Genomic DNA, 17,103 nt, shown 5'->3' with positions numbered 1-17,103 from the left:
ACCCCGCTCAATTGGTCAGAGACTGGCAACCGTCAGATTCTTGGGAATGACATGATTGAAGAAGCGGAAGATATGTGTCATGTCATTCGGGACAATCTCAAAGCAGCGGTGTCCCGTCAGAAGAGCTACTACGATCGCAAGCATCGTGACATGGCTTATCAGCTTGATGACTTAGTCTATCTTAAAGTGTCTCCTACGAAGGGCACTCAGTGTTTTGGCATCGAAGGGAAGCTTGCTCCTCGTTTTGTTGGGCCTTTCAGAATTGTTGTCAACAGAGGCGACCTTGCATATCAATTAGAGCTCCCTTCAAACATCGCAAATGTGCATGCCGTGTTCCATGTCTCCCAGCTCCAGAGATGCTTCAAGACTCCTGAGCGCACAGTTGATCTTCAAGATATCGACCTTCAACCCGACCTGTCCTACCGTGAGCATCCAGTTGCAATTCTTCAGGCGACTGAGCGCCAGACCCGCAATAAGTCAATCAAGTTTTAAAGTTGGAGTGGTCACATCATTCCGATAAAGAGGCCACTTGGGAGCGCGAGGATCACCTCCATTCCGAATTTCCAGAGTTCTTTCAGTCCTAGATCTTGGGTTGAGATCTTCTTGTAGTGTGGGAGAGTTTGTAACACCCCAGATGTAACCTTTCCTATTTTGGAGTACCATGTTGTGGATGTTATAAGAGTATCATTTCATGTGGCTTTATTTTGTGTCTTCATCTTGCATCCTGGTATTCATTGCATTCATGGCAATCCCATTGTGTTGATGTTGCTTGATCATCATGAGTGCTAATGTGATTATGAATGCTAGTGTGCTTGTGTTGATGTTGTGGTGTTTCCAAAACAGTGGTGTTTCAAACAAGGTTTCAAAAACCCCTCTCCATTAATATTTGAACTTATGAATTAACTTTGTTTAAACCTGCCTTAAAAATGTTGATCATTTAGTGTTTTATCTTGTGCTTGAAGGGGTATTGCCTTGGGGTTTTTAAACTTAAGTCATATAGGGTTTTTATTAACAAAACAACATATTAAATCCTGTTTTGATTATAATTTAGTTACTCCAAAAATCAGTGTTGTATTTTATTTAAATAGGGCATAATTCCCTTATGCCCTAAGTATTTATATTTTATTTTCTTCAAACCCCTGTGTGGCTATGGGCATTTTTGTTTGAGTGTTGTTTATTTTAAAAAGAGAAAACCTTTTGTTTCTTATTCAGAGAGGCCCAGGTGGGTTGGCTCCCTCCTCTTACCTGGGCCTTTCCCTTTTCTTCTTTCCTTCGCGCAGAAGCCCGCTCGACGTTCCTCTTCTTCCCCTAACGTCGTCCCTCCCCCCCCCTTCCGTCAGAGAGGGTCGTCGCTAGAGAGAGAGAGCTCCCGACACCGTGCCCTCACGGACGCCAAGACCACCTATATAACCCCTCGGCGTGCGTGCCCCTCCTCCTAGGGTTCCTCCCCTTCCTTCTCCTCCGCCGCCAGCACTCTCTTCTCCCTCCATCTCTCCCTCGTCAGGTAAGTTCAGAGAGAGAAGTAGTTTAGAGAGAGCGCCACCCGTCGCCATCGTCTCTCCCCTCGTCGTCGGCGCGTCCCCGGGGAATCCGAGCGCGCGGGGAGGATGCTGGATCCTCCCTCGCTCCATTCCCGGCACTAGGAGGGTGGGTCCCCTCCTCTGTCGACCCCTCCTCGCCGTCGTCGTCTCGGGCGGAGCACAGCAGGTCGTCGCCATCACCTCGCCTCTTCTTCCTCTTCTCGGAAGCGGGAGCGCCTCCTAGCACCCCTAGGTGAGCGCCCCGACCCATTCCTTCCTTTTTCCGCGCCATCAGCTCGCCTAGTCGCCGTAGCTTGCGCCACCGTCGTTGTCCTGCGCGGCCGGTTGTGCTGCCGCTTCAAGCCGCCGTCCTGGGGTCCCTCCACGTGGGTTAGCCACGGGAATGGGTTCACCATTCCTCCCGCATCCCGTGCCGTAGCCGCCGTTTGGCTTAGATCACTGGAGCGTCGCCGGAGGACCTCCCCTGTTCCGGCCGTCGTGTGTGTGTGTGTAGTAGGAGCAGAGGGGGCTGCTCAAAAGAGCATCTCCCCTCTCTCTGTTAAGATCCGAAGGTGTAGTGCAGTGGTTTGGGTGTGTTGTCTCTTCGGGCATGTCTGGGGTTCGAGTCCCAGCGCCCCCCTTTTTAATCTGGGATTTCTTTTCCCCTTTGCTTTCGATCGCTCGCAGAGACTGCATAAGAGGGTTTACCCCTCTAATAGTGCAGCTAAACGGTGATAGCCCAGTGGTGCATGTGTGGATCAGTGTCGTAGGAGGTTCTGGGTTTGAACCCAGGGCCTCCTCATTTTTGCTTTCCTTGTATTTTTTTATTTTCTTTTCTTTTACTGCAAGTTATGTTATTTTGTTTCTTTTAACAATACCAGGGGATGTTTTTTTACTTTTAAGGCCATGAGTGCAGGTGTGTGTGTGTATGTGAGTGTGGTGTGCACATATGTGTGTGTGTAGGCACATGTATGTATGTGTGCACACATGTATGTATGTGTGTGTGTGCACATGTAGGTGTATGTGTGTGCATGGGTGTACATGCACATGTGCAAGAGGGCCTAGCCCCTCAAGTTGCACCTATTCATGTAATGTAGGTGTGAGTGTATGCACTTGAGTGTGTGTGAGCACATGTATGTGTGTGTGTGAGCTCATGTAGGTGTATGTGTGTGCATGGGTGCATATGCACTTGTGCATGATAGCCTAGCATCATGCTTGCCTCCATGAAAGTGGAGTTGTTGTGAATAGTGTTTGTGTGTGCATGTGTAGGAGTAGATGATGCCATAAGTGTAGTTTTACATGTGATGACAACCATTTATAGCATATTGGATTCTAGGTGGTATTTTTCGTGCTAGTTTTGTGCCTGGATGTTACATGCAAGTATCCATGTATTATATATGATTTTGGGTAGAATCATCCCAGGAATCCATTTGTGCAATCAGATTTCACTTTAGAGCAACTTCATAAAACTGTTATTTTCTGTCGTGTAGTCACGTTTAGTGGTTTGTATTAGGTGGTTCCTTGACCCTTTGAGGATGAATCCTTGATGTAGTGGTAGTGGGTGAACCTTTCTATAGCATGGGTTCTTTGTTTTGTTCTTAGGAATTTGTATGCACCTATTGTGCCTTGTCAAAGTTAACACTTGGCTGAATCTGACAGATTTGTGAAACATTGTGATTTTCACTATGTCTCGGAATCTAATGTTATTTTCTTCCCCTGTTGTCTTGGGTGAATTAGCTCCTATGTTGGGATTCAGCCCATGCAACAAACTAAAGTTTGTGAGATTTTATGTTTGTCTAGCTCCCGCTTAAATTTCATGCTTATACACTTACTATAGATATCATTTTGGAGGTTGTCAAAATGCTTCAGAGCATAAGCAGCTGGTGAAAATCTGTGATTTTCACTAAGTCCCAGAATCTGTGATATTTTGTCCAAGTTTGTGTCCATAGATCTGCTCATGCGTGATTCCTTTGTATTAATTTCTTGTTCAGGGTTGCAGAGCTTTTGGATGGCTTTTGCCTCATATCTTGCTTGCTTCATTTAGATGGTTGTAGCTACTTTAAATGTTGGAGACAAACTGCTATGATGCTGTTGAGAACAGATTGCATGTTTTTGTTGATTAGAAGCTTGTGTGGGCATTGTTGATGGTGTGGTGTGTTCCCATGCAGCACCCATCTTTTATTTTTGTTGCTTGATCATGTGGCAACCTGGTCACACCAGGGGAGTGCCATTGGAGTGTGTTTGTGGCTGATTTGAACCGTAGGTCTCCATAACTTGTTTCATAGTTTCCGGTTGATTCGTAACTCCGTTCTCTATGTTCTTTATATGTTTTTGCATCATTTTCTCGTGATGCACATGTTCATTCCGTATTCATGCATGTCAAGATAACTTAATATGAGGTTATTTACAGAATTCAATTAACTCAACTAATGCATCTGAAAGTGACTAGAATAGTGATGCATGCTTCCTTCTTCACACATGCATCACATTGCTTGTTGCATTATGTTGTGTTGGTGTTCATTGGCTGTTATCTTATCTTGGGTAGTATCGGGATCGGAGAGTGAGTACGTGGATTCTAGAGAGTACGTGCAGGAAGATCAAGAGCAGTTCCAAGCTGAAGACATCACAGGCAAGATGACCGTGACCTTGATACCGTATCTAGCTTTGTTATGCTTAGAATCACGTTTCTTTCGATACATGCTCTCTACCTACCACTTGATATAAATGCCACATGTCTTAGCCATGAACCAAAACACCTCCCTCTCCTAGCAAATGTTGTTTGGCTAAGTAGGCTTGCTAAACCTCTAATGACTAGCTTTGCTAGTTGCAGGTGTCAGCTGTCTCATGTGATAACATGAGTATTTTGTCATCATTATGTTTAATATGCTATTTAATTAATGCACCTATATACTTGGTAAATGATGGAATGCCTAGCCTTTTGCCAGGGCATTTGTTCTGTTGTTGCTGCCTTAGTTTTCGGTTACCGGTGTTTGATTCCATAACTGATCACTCCTAACACGTTCGGGGTTGTTATGGGGACCCCCTTGATAAATCGTGTAGTGTTAAGGCTCGTGTGGCAGGACACAAGATTGGTTTTAATCTGCTAATCACCTAATAATAATTTGCATAGGGAATAGCTACCCCGAGGATTTAATCAAAAACCCGGGCCAGTGCTCCTCATGAGTGTTGGTCCAAACTAGAGCACCGCGCGAGGCCAACTCAGGGCGAATTGAGTGATTTCTATCAGGCACCGTGCGCGTAGCTTATCCGACGTGTCCTGACACTGAGATACGTGGCTCTTATCGGGGTCGTCGACACGTCAGAAGGTCCTGCTAGATTTGTCTTACATTAGCGATATATCTTGCGTATAGTGATTCTAGTGAAACTTTGGGTCTCCTCAAAGTTGAGGTTTTCCTCTAAGGAATTCGACGAGATCACGAGTTTCGTGATGGAGGATTACTTTGCGGCCTGTGGCAGTTTGTGATGGACTAGTTGGAGCACCGCTGCAGGGTTTAATCTTTCGGAAAGTTGTGCTTGTGGTTATGTGGCAAATGTGGATATATTGTTAACATCCGGTTCTAGACAACTTGAAGTAACTCTAATAAAACTGCCTACTGTGTGCGTAACCGTGACTGTCTCCTTCGGAGATCGCTCTTCAATCGAGAACACGGGGGGTTATGTTTGACGTAGGTAGGTGTTCAGGATCACTTAGTGATCAACCTAATCTTCGATCGCTCGCGTGGACCACCATATGAGTACTCTGATCATCGTAAGTTAGCCACCATATATGCTTAGGTTGCTGCAAACCCATACACTAATCCTTCCACACCTAATAACTTGACTAGATTCAGTACCAAGGTCATTAGATTGTTGAGTCCCCGTGGCTCACAGATTACTACAAACCTGTAATGCCCCAAGTGTAAAACCTTCCCTATTTGGAACCTACTTCATGTGGGACCACCTTGTCATTGATATGAGAGAGTCCTATGCATGTATGATTTCATGTGTCCCTTATTTTCTTCCTTGCATGCATGCATACCATAATGTTTCATGCCATGTCATGTCTTGTGTGCATATATCTTGTTGGATGTGATCTTGTGATTTCATGTGATGATGCACATGTGATGATGTGGGGTGTAGTAGTGGCTTGTGATGGGTTGTTATTTTCAATCCCTTCTCTCTCTCTTTATCTCAAGTTCAAATCCTACTTGCTCTTAAGCTGATTTAAAAATGTCCAATGTTTAGGGAATATTGTGGAGATGTTGGAGTGACATATTTGATGTTTTGTTAAGTTGAAATAAGGGTGCAAATAAATCCAAAATAGAAACTAAATTGTCGTTTTGTATTTATTCAAGTTGCTCCACAAATTCCTGTTGCATTTTATTTAAATAGGATATTTATTTTCCGGACCAGGGGCATTTTTGTTTTGATTTTATCTTCAACAGATTGCCCTGTGGGCCTTTTCTTTTCTCTGGGTTTTATTTATATAGGAAATAGGCAGAGTGGTCTTTTCTTTCTATCTGGTGCACTAGTGGGCTCCCTCCTACCTAGTCGGCCCATCTCTCTCTCTCTCGCGAGCCCAGGATGCGTCTATCGTCGTCCTCCTCGATTTCCAGCTCGACAGTGGGTCCCGCTTGTCATCCTCCCAGTCGTTCCCCTTTTCTTTCCATCGGAGAGCGACGCGCACATGGCCGCGCCGCGTCCCTCTCTTCTCTCTTCGCCCTATTTAACCGCCTTGGCGTCCATGCCTTTGCTAGGGTTCCTCCTCCGCAGCCGCCCCATCCAAATCGCATCTCCCTCCTCTCTCTATCGTCGCCGCAAGGTAAGAGATTGGCTCCACCATGGCCGAGCCGTGAGGGTCGTCGTCGTCATTGCTGTGGGCCTGCTTCCTCCTCGTCGAAGGGTCCCGAAGCTCGCAGGCCTCTCCAGGAGTCCGTTCTCGCTCCTGGATCGTCGTCTGTGCCCCTGCTTCCTCTTCTTGCCGGAGCCGCATCTTCTCCGACGAGCTCCTCCTCTGCGCGCGCTTCTTCCACTACTTCCTCTACGGGCGTCTTCCTCCTCGACCCGTACGTGAGGTAGTGCTCCTCCTCCTTCCTCCCTGTCCCAGATCGAGCGCCGTAGCAGTAGAATCGATGCGTGCGTCGCCTCTGTCGCCAGAGCCGCTGCTTGCCGTGGATCCGTCGTCGTAGGGCCCCTCGGGCCATAGTAATGCTAGAAATGGAACCCTGGTTGCCCCAGCAACCTTCCATCTAGGTCCCGCAGCTTGATTTGTAGCACAATGTCGACGAGCACCTCCCCTGTTCCGGCTGATCGTCAGGCAGAAGTGATGCAGAAGGGGGATCCTCTTCAGAGTTACCGTCCCTTCTCTGTCAGATGTCGAACCGTAGCGTAGTGGTAGTGGTGTTTTGTGCCTGATGAGAGGGCGTGGGTTCGAATCCCTTTCTCAGCACCTTTTGTTTTGATTTATTTCAATGTTGTAGCCACAGGGGATTAACTTACCCTATTCGATCCCCTCTCTCTGTCGAACGCAGTGAGAGTAGCGTGGTGGTTTGGGCTCTATGGTTGGAACCAGAGGAACTGGGTTCGATCCCAGGCCTGCCGTTCTAATTTTTCCCTTTCTTTCTTTTATTTTTCCTTTGCTATTTTCTTGCTACACCTTGTGCCTAAATAATAGGCATGAAGGTGTGCATCTTACGTTTCTTTTCCTGTCTAGTATTTGTAGTGGTGTAGGTAACATATGTGAGTGGGTGTATGTGTGTATATGTGTGCATGCATGGTTGTATGTATGTGAGTGTGTGGTGAAGCTATCATAAGTGAGTGTGTAGGTGCACTAGTGTCATGCTTATGTGGAGTAGTGTGATTTGTTTTGTGTGCATATATCTTGTGGTGCTTGTGGTGTGAAGAACACCCCCCACATAAACATAGTTCATGTACACCATAGTTTGTGAGCATGTGTATGTGGTGGATGAGCTCCCTACTTGTGTGATCTAAATAGATGCAATATCTAGTGTTGTCCAAGTACATGTATTGATGTGTGTAGTGGAGTGGATGTGTGTGTGAGGGCACCCCTCTTACAAGAACTTGTGCAACTTCACATGACCATATGTGAGTGGGCATAGTATCTTGTGTGGTGTGATTATCTTGGTAGATGAGCTTGTGATGTTGATGTGCTATGGCACACGTACATGGGGTCAAAACCCTCATGTAACCATTTGTGTTGTGCACATGGGCAAGTAACTATGTAGTAGTGGATATAGCGATGTGCACATGAGATGATGCACTATTCACCATGTATGTTTCTAGTAGATTTTTCCTTCCTTGTTTGTGGTCACTTTCTCCCAGTAAGTGCATAGTGATTATATATGTTTTGGGGGTAGAATCTCCCAAGGAATCCATTGGTGAATTAAGTTTTGCCATTGGAACATTTTCTAGAGATGACATATTTCATTTTCTTCTATGTTTAGAGCTTGGTTCCATGAGTTGTGGTGTGCTCTTATGTTTGATTCTTGGTTGTGGTAGTAGAGGGTGACCCCCTCTACCACATGTTGGTTTCATTTCACGTTTTGGAATCCATATGTGCAAGTTGTGCTCATCCAAAGTAGGCATGTGGCTGAAATTCCAGATTAGTGAAAATCTGAGATTTTCACTAAGACTGAGAATATGTTGATATTTTCTTCTCCTATTGATGAGGTTGAGCAGGTCAATGTGTTTTGATCTAGCCTTAGCTTTCAACTGGAAAGTTGGAGCTGCTATGTTTGTCTAGCTCCCTGTAAAATTTCATTCCATTTGGAGTCCTGTAGATATTGTTTTGGCTGCTGTCAAAATGCTTCAGAGCATCGATAGATAGTGAGAATCTGGAATTTTCACGAAATCCCTGAAATCTGATATTTTTGGGCAAGTTTGCAGCCTCGTAACTTTCTGTGTTTAATTCCGTTGTGTGTGATTCTTGCTTGTGCTTGAAGTAATCTCTGTTAGCTACAGCCACATATATTATTTGTCATGTTTGGGTGGCTGTAGGTGCTTTGCATTTAGCTGACAAAGTGCTATGATGCAGTTTATGGCAGATTGTGTAGTTTTGTCATTTTGGTATTTGAGAGTGCTTAGTTGATGATGTGGTGTTATTCTTTGCTCGACCCAATCCATGTTGGTTTGTTTTATGTCTTGGCAACCTGGAAATACCAGAGTTGAGCCATTGGAGTGTGTTGTGATGATTTTGACACGTAGGGCTTCATATCTTGTTTCGTTGATTCCCGTTGACCCGTTGTAATGTTATTTATATGGTTTTGCATCGTTTTGACGAGACGCATCTGATCATTTCATTCTCATGCATGTCAAAATAGATTAGAATGCAGATCTGTCCAGGAACATGTAATTGCTTCTCATGCTTGTGCTAGTGATAGAAATAGTGATGCATGCTCATATTCATCTCATGCATCATGTGATTGTTGCATCTTGAGGTGTTGTTGTTCATTGGATGTTATTCTTATGTTGGGTAGCACCGGGATCGGAGAACGAGTTCGTGGATTCGGGAGAGTACGTGCTGGACGAACAAGAACCATTCCAAGCTGAGGATATCACATGCAAGATGATATGACCTTGATGCCATCTCTAGACTTGTTATGCTAGATTATGTTTCCTTGTCATATGCTCGCTGCCTACCACTAAAATATTGCCTCCTGAAATGCCATGAACCCAAACACTGATCCCTTTCCTAGCAAACTTGAATGGCTAAGTAGGCTTGCTCAGCTACTAATGTTAGCGTTGCTAGATGCAGGTGCTTTGCCTCATGTGATAACATGAGCTTGATATCATTATCTTAATTCTGTTATTTAATTAATGCACCTATATACTTGGTAAATAACGGAAGTCCTAGCCTTTTGCCGGGTTCTTTGTTCCGTTATTGCCGCCATAGTTACCGGCTACCAGTGTTTGATTCCATATTGATCGCTCCTAACACGTTCGGGGTTGTTATGGGGACCCCCTTGATAAATCGCGTAGTGTTAAGACTTGTCCGGCAGGACCAAACATTGGTTTTAATTTGCTAATCACTTAATAATAATCTACATAGGGAATAGCTACCCCAAGGAATTTAATCAACAACCCGGGCCAGTGTTCCTCATGAGTGTTGGTCCACCCACCTAGCAGTCGGCAAGACCACCCCAAGGAAACTTGAGGTTTGGTCCTTGTCCACTTTGCATAGACGGTGTTGTCCTAAGACTGAGATACACGGCTCTTATCAGGGTCGTTGACACACCGGGAGGTCCTACTAGTCTTGTCTTACCTTAGCGATATATCTTGCGTATAGGAATCCCGCTGAAGCTTTGGTTCGCCCCAGAGTTGAGGTTTTCCTCTAAGGAAACCGACGAGATCACGAGGTTCGTGATAGAGGATTACTTGGTGGCCTGTGTACGTTTGTGATGGGCTAGTTGGAGCACCCCTGCAGGGTTTAATCTTTTAGAAAGCCGTGCCCACGGTTATGTGGCAACTTGGAATATTTTGTTAACATCATGTATTAGATAACTTAAACACAGCCTAATAAAATTGCCAACTATGTGCGTAACCGTGACTGTCCCCTCGAAGATCTCTCTTCGATCGGGAACACGGTGGGGTTATGATTGACGTAGGTAGGTGTTCAGGATCACATAGTGATCAAGTACAATCGACCGCTAGTATAGACCACCTTCATACATGTTCTACGTATGTTAGCCACCATATCAAGCTTAGGATGCTGCAACCTAAACACTCCACCTATCCAACCTAATAACTTGACTAGTTCTGGCACCAAGGTCATATATTGCTGAGTCCCCGTGGCTCACAGACTCCTTCACAACACCAACAGGTTCAGGTACCCCAGAGACAGGTGATCCCGACGGCACGCAGCTGGCGTGGCAGTACGATGAGGAGAACGACTGCATGTACGTGAACTATCTAGAAGATTGTGGCGTGGTCGTGATCGTGGGCCAGCAGGCAGGGTAGCATAGCCATTTCTCTTGTTTTGTAGTCCCTACCGGAACTACCTTGATTGTATGCGTGATGTACTCCGATATATTTATGAGATGGAAATTGAATCCCTTATTGTCATTATGTTGATATTATGTATGTGCAATGATACCTTGTTTGCGAGACGCTTAGATGCACTCCTTTCCAATTCGGGGCCTCGACCCCCAGATCAGAAAGGATCGCATCTTAGTAGTTACAAAACCCCAACAGGTACAGGTATGCCCGATGCGGGAGATCCTGACGACAACCAACTGAAGTGGGAGTTCGATGAGGACTGAGGTCGTCTGTGTGTGAACTATCCGGAAGACTGAGGTGGTGGTTGTGATCGTGGGCTAGCATACGGGATGTGTGAGATCATCTGTTTTTCTGTTTAAGTCTGTAGCTGGACCTGCTGCTACTCTGAATAATGTGTGTCTATAATCTATATGATATATTCTTAACAGATGGCAAGTGTATGCCCTACTTGTTAATCTTTAATTATGTATTGTGATGATTATCCCGTTTGCGAAACGCGTAGATGCGCCCCTGTCCCCTTTTGAGACCTCACCCCCAAATAAGTAAAGGGCCACATCTTAGACGTTACAGCCTTCCACAGCTTCTCGCGAGTGGTGTGGAAAAAGCTCCGCACAGGGCCAGCCGCACTATCCGGATCCTCCGGACTGTAGTCCCACATTTGGGATAGTCCAGCGCTGGCAGGGGAGTAGGCGGTGATGCAGCATCACCTGGATTACATTGGTGAGCTTGATTTTCTCCAGTATATTGGATATCTTCTTCGTGAGCTCCTTCACCTCCGCTGCCTCCACCCAATCTAGAGTCTTCTCTGTCAAGGACACGAGATGGGTGGTAGGGCCAGATCTAAACATGGGTGGAGCTGCCTCGCCTCTGTTGTGCGGCTCAGTGATATAGAAACACTCCTTCTGCGATGACTTCCTGGTATCAATGAATGTGCCCTTCGGCCATGTGGCCCCACTGAGCTTGCCGACCATCGCCCCTCTGCAGTCAGCCTCCTCGATAATTATGACCTTGGCCTTGACATTCAAAACCATCAGCCAAATGCCGAAGTGGGGTTGGACCATGATGAAGGCGGAGAGGTGGGAGATGGAGGTCGGGGGGACATCATGGAAGTCAAGCCCATAGTAGAACATGAGCCCTCGAACAAGTGAGTGGAGGAGAAAACTTAAACCCCGGATGAAATGGGGGACAAAAACCACTCTTTCCCCATCTGTGGTGTGGGGATGACCTGACCTTTCTTCTGAGCAAGATGGGCTATGTTTTCCGACATGTAGAAGGAGCCATTCACCTCCAAGATGTCCTTCTCGATAAGAGAGGAGGCCTCCCACTTGCCCTTGGAACCGACGCTTTTGATTGCCAAATTAATGAAGGGATTCAAAAGGATGGTCAAAGAAGGAAAACTTGAGCGCTGGAGCTAGGGAGGCAGGGAATATCGATAGTGTTGCGAGATCTGAGGTGCGTGTAGGGGCTCATGTGACGGTTTTACATTTTATGGCTTGCCAAAATATGAAAAGCCCCACCACCGCGCCGTAAACTCAGTCGTTTCCTAATAAAATCGTGCGATTATGGGCGTGTGGGATAACCCAAACCATAAGCTATATCCCAAAAAAAGGGGGACACGGTCTCCCTCATGGAATGTGTGAGTGAAAACGTCTCAAACCGCTCTTTCATAAAAGACTACGGGCCTTGGCCAACCGTGACCTCTCGAATAAGGAGAGATGATACTCATTATCAAATGGTCGGCATGGAAATCAAATATATATATATATATATATATTTATGTATATATATCATCGGTTAAAGGAAGAGAGGAACTCGCCTCGCAAGCCAGAGTTCCGATGAAGTCATCAAAGGAAGAAGGTTTCGGCATTGGTGGCTAGTTCGGGGGCTATTGAGGGAGTCCAGGATTAAGGGGTTCTCAGGTCGTCTGTCTATTCTCATGGGCTGGACTCTCGGGCCTGTTCGACCGTCAGTAGAAGCTGTGGACTCAAGATGGACTCTTCCGAAGACTTGGCATACAATCCAAGGAGATGTAGTAATCTCCATATTCCTTCTCTATTGTAATCGACCGTGTGTAACCCTAGCACCCCTGGCATCTATATAATCTAGGGTTCCATAGCTCGTAGGACACACTAAGCTCATTACGATTAGGGTTTAGACCACAACATCTGTTCTCAAAGTAGATCAACTCTATACTCTTTACTACTCTATCAATACCAACACGAGGAGGACGTTGGGTTTTACCTCCATTAAGAGGGCCTGAACCTTGTCAAAACACAATCTTGTTTGTCTCTTGTTACCCATCGACCCTAGATCCACAGTTCGGACCCCCAACTCAAGATCAGCCGGTTTTGACACCGACAGTGGCCTCGCCCCAATAGCTTGTGTGCTCCCTGTGCCACCTGTTTCGTAATTCCAACGTTGATAATTCTTATATATTCTGAAACACCCAAAAATAAACCTAGAACTTCGAATCCACCACTACAAGCCTATGTTCCATAGTGATCTCATCCGGAGCCCTATTCCTACACACTGTAGGAGGGGGAAATCATCACCAGGGGCCATCTTCATCATCCCGACATTCTCCATGATGAGGTGGGACTAGTTCACCCTCAGGGCTAAGGGTATCTAGCAGTAGCTATGTGTTTGATCTCTCTCTCTCTAGTGTTCTTGAGATGGCACGATCTATATGTACCACGAGCTTTGTTTATATAGTTGAATCCTATGGTGTTCATACCTTGCTATCTTGATGTGATGAATTGAATTTGATGATACTTGATATATGTCTTGAATGTGGAAACCCGTGGTGACAACGGGGTGTTCTATTGAGTCACTTGATGTTTGTTTTACTAATCAACTTGCGGATTCCCGTGACATTCGAGTGATCTATGCACATAGGTTAAGGCATGTTTTCATCCTACTTTCTTCCATAGAAATCTTGGGGTACTCTTTGAAATTCTTTGTGTTGGATTGAATGTGATGAATCTGAAATTGTTTGATGCATGTCAAATAGTCAACTCATGGATACTTGTGGTGACATTGGACTCTAGGTGACATTAGATTTGGTTGACCCGTATCATAGGTGTTATTCTAGTACGAACTCTAGGACTATTTGTGATAGGTATAGGGATGGCTCAATAGATTTGTCGGGAAGGATAACTTTGAGATGGTTTTACTACCTAGAACAATTTCATCTTATGTTCTCCGCTAGATAGGAACTTTGGAGTGATTATTTATTGCATGTTGAGGGATGGTTATAAGATTCAATTATGTTAGCATTGTTGAGAGATTGCGCTAGTGAAAGTATGAACATTAGGCCTTGTTTCCAAGCGTTGATATAATTTTTTGCTTGTTGTTTACTACTTGCTACCTTGCTGCTTTTATACTTTCATATTACAAATCCATATTGCACTTGTATAATCATCTCTTCGTCGAACTAGTGCACATATACAATTGACCCTTCTATTGGGTGTGTTCGGGACACAAGAGATTTCTTGTATTTGATTCTAGGTTGTTTCAGAGAGACCATCTACGTCCTACACCTCCCATAGATTGACAAACGTTAGGTCATCCACTTGAGGGAAATTTGTTGTTGTCCTACAAAACTCTGCACTTGGAGGCCCAACGATGTCTACAAGAGTTAAGTTGTGTAGTAGACATCATGCTCTTTTCTAGTGTTGTTGCAGGGGAGGTGAGTACTTGAAGGTATATCTTTAGAACTTGCAATTGAATCTTTAGTTTCTTGTTTATCACTAGGTTGGTTTATAAAATAAAACTAGAAAAAATGGAAATGAAGTTGCGTTAATTGCTTCACCTTTATGAAGTCTTTGTTGAAAATGATGGATAGAAAAACTGTGCCAATGTGTTAGAACTAGAATTCAATAAAATATTTGGCATTAAATCCTTGAATGATTAGAATGATTGCAATTTTGTTAGTATGAATTCTATGAATATCCATGATTCTAATGATATGCAAAGCCACAATCTTGGAGATGCTATGTTTGATGAAGATGATGTTTTTGTTCCCCCCAGTTTTGATGACCAAATTATTATACACGATGATAGAATGCTCCCTATTTATGATGATTGTATTGATGAAAGTGGGTTTGGAAGAGTGTCAACTCTAGGTACTAATGATCCCACTATTTTGGAGGGTGTTCAATCTTATTTGAATAATGATAAAAGTAGATTTGGGGAGGTCATGACTTTATTTATTATTGGGTTCCACTATTTTGGAAGAGGTTCTAATTGATTATGACAACAAAGTAGTTGTCTATGATGACTATGGTGATGACATGGCACCTAGAAAGATTAATAATAACTGTGAAACGTGTCATCATGATTTTAGTACTAAATTTTGTTATGTCAATCAAGTAAATCATGATAGTTATTTTCTTGTGTTTGCCCCTACTTTTATGAATGAGAAGTTTGCTTATGTGGAGATTAATGAAGATTCTATGCTTATGTATCATGAAAATAATGATTTACATGATATTTATATTGTTGAATTCCTTCATGATGATACTAAAAATTATTATGAGGGAAGAACATATGCTTGTAGGTATTGCAATAATATCAAGTTTCAAATATGGGTGTTCAAAATTTGAAGTTATGTCTGTTTTGCTTTCTTATTCATGCGGATTCTCGCTACAATAAATTGTTTGCTTGCAAAATGCCTATGCTTAGGAAGTGGTTTAGACTTAAACGTGGTTGCCATCAGATTCACGATGCTCTCTTGCATATTTCAATTACTATTCTTATGTGAGCATCATTGAAATCATCATGTGTGGCAAAAAGGGATTAAAGAAAAGCGCTTGTTGGGAGACAACCCAATACTTATACCTTTTGTTTTTCTGTGTTCACATTATTAAGATAATTTAGTAATCATGTTTTGTGTCTTTTATTTCAATAATGTGCCAAGTAAAGCATTTGGGATAGTGTGGATACTTGTTGGTTTGATTCTATGCACAAATAGAAACTCTTGTGTACAGTATATAAATTCTCAGATTTTACTAGAGCATCAAAATATTCTGGAATTTGTACACAGTATTTCTCTCCAAATTTCCTATTTTTTATAATTTCCATATAAAGAGAAGTATCGTTTTAGCTTAGATCTTTACAAACTATTCTATTTTTTATAGATTCTGTTTTGCATGCATAGTTTGCTTGGTTTAGTGTTTCCGTAGCTTATATTTAGTGATATAAATTATGGGAATGAAACAATATAGTAGGAATTATTTGAGAACAATTATTAATCTTGTCTTGATAATACGTAGGTGAATGATCTATCTTTATTACACTAACCCCTCTCATGAGTTCTGTTAAGTTTTCCATGATTGAACTTTTCAAGATTTGAGTGAGATACCGATATGAAGAGAATTAGGAGTGGCAAGAACCTAAGATTGGGGATTCCCAAGGCAACCCAAGGTAATATTCAAGGACGAATCGAGGGGCTAAACTAGGGGATGCCCCGGAAGGCATCTCCTCTTTCATCTTAAGTGTTATCCATATATCTTTCTTGGAGCCAGTGTTCATGATATCTCTCGATATGTCGATAAATCGGCCAATTTATCACTTACCGGTGTCTGGGCGTTAAGATAAATCGGCCTATATGACGATAAATCGGCCAATATGCCAATAAATCGGGCCATTTACCCCTTTTCCTCGGTCGACTTATAAGTTCCCGATAAGCGATATCCCCATTGTTGGTTGGACCTATATTTTTTTTCTTCACATAATATGTGTTTTTCTTGCAGCGTCATTTGAATTTTTAACTTACTTCCTGTTATTTATAATCATGTTTTTCAATCAAACGTACTAAGAATTGCCTTTAGTATGCTTGAATCGCATGTTCGATGTGTTTTTTACAAAAAACATAAACTTTTGTTGTAGTGTTTGAATTCATTTATTTTACTGGAGCGAGGAAAGTTTCTAAAGAATATATACAGTACTTTCATACAAATTCATTATCATTTAGTAAAGTTTCAGAATTTTTGGATCTAGAGAAGTACACTTTTGAAATGAATTAATACAAACTGTTCTGTTTTGACAAATTGTTGTTATAGTTTTGTTATCCGCTTATACTATAGTTACCATGGTTTATATTGGTCGATATAAATTTTTGAAATTCTAGTATTTAGTACCTATTTTTTATAAATTGTTACTTAACTTGTTTTGTTGGTGCATGAAGTGTTGATTTAATCTTATGTGTACTAACCTATCTCATGAGTTCTTTTCAATTTTTGTGCGTATGAAGTTTTTGAGATTTGGGTGTAAACGGGATATGAGAGGAAATAACAAGACACAAAATCTCAGGCTTGGGGATAGCCAAGGATCCACATGTGAATATTACAAGAATTTTCAAACATCTAAGCTTGGGGATGCTACGCATCCCATCTATCTTCGTCAACAACTATTCGGTTAGCCTATGTTGATCCAAAGTTTTTATTCATTCACATGATATGTGCTATCCTCGGAGTGTATTTTTTATTTAATTTCCTATTTGAAATAAATCACAGATATGAAAATATTTATTGAGAGATAGTCCTCATATATATAATTAATTGTTTGA

The sequence above is a fragment of the Hordeum vulgare genome, chromosome 7H (genome assembly GCF_904849725.1).
Source record: "Hordeum vulgare subsp. vulgare chromosome 7H, MorexV3_pseudomolecules_assembly, whole genome shotgun sequence".
In the NCBI taxonomy this organism is placed as follows: domain Eukaryota; kingdom Viridiplantae; phylum Streptophyta; class Magnoliopsida; order Poales; family Poaceae; genus Hordeum; species Hordeum vulgare.
This window is presented reverse-complemented; position numbering follows the sequence as displayed.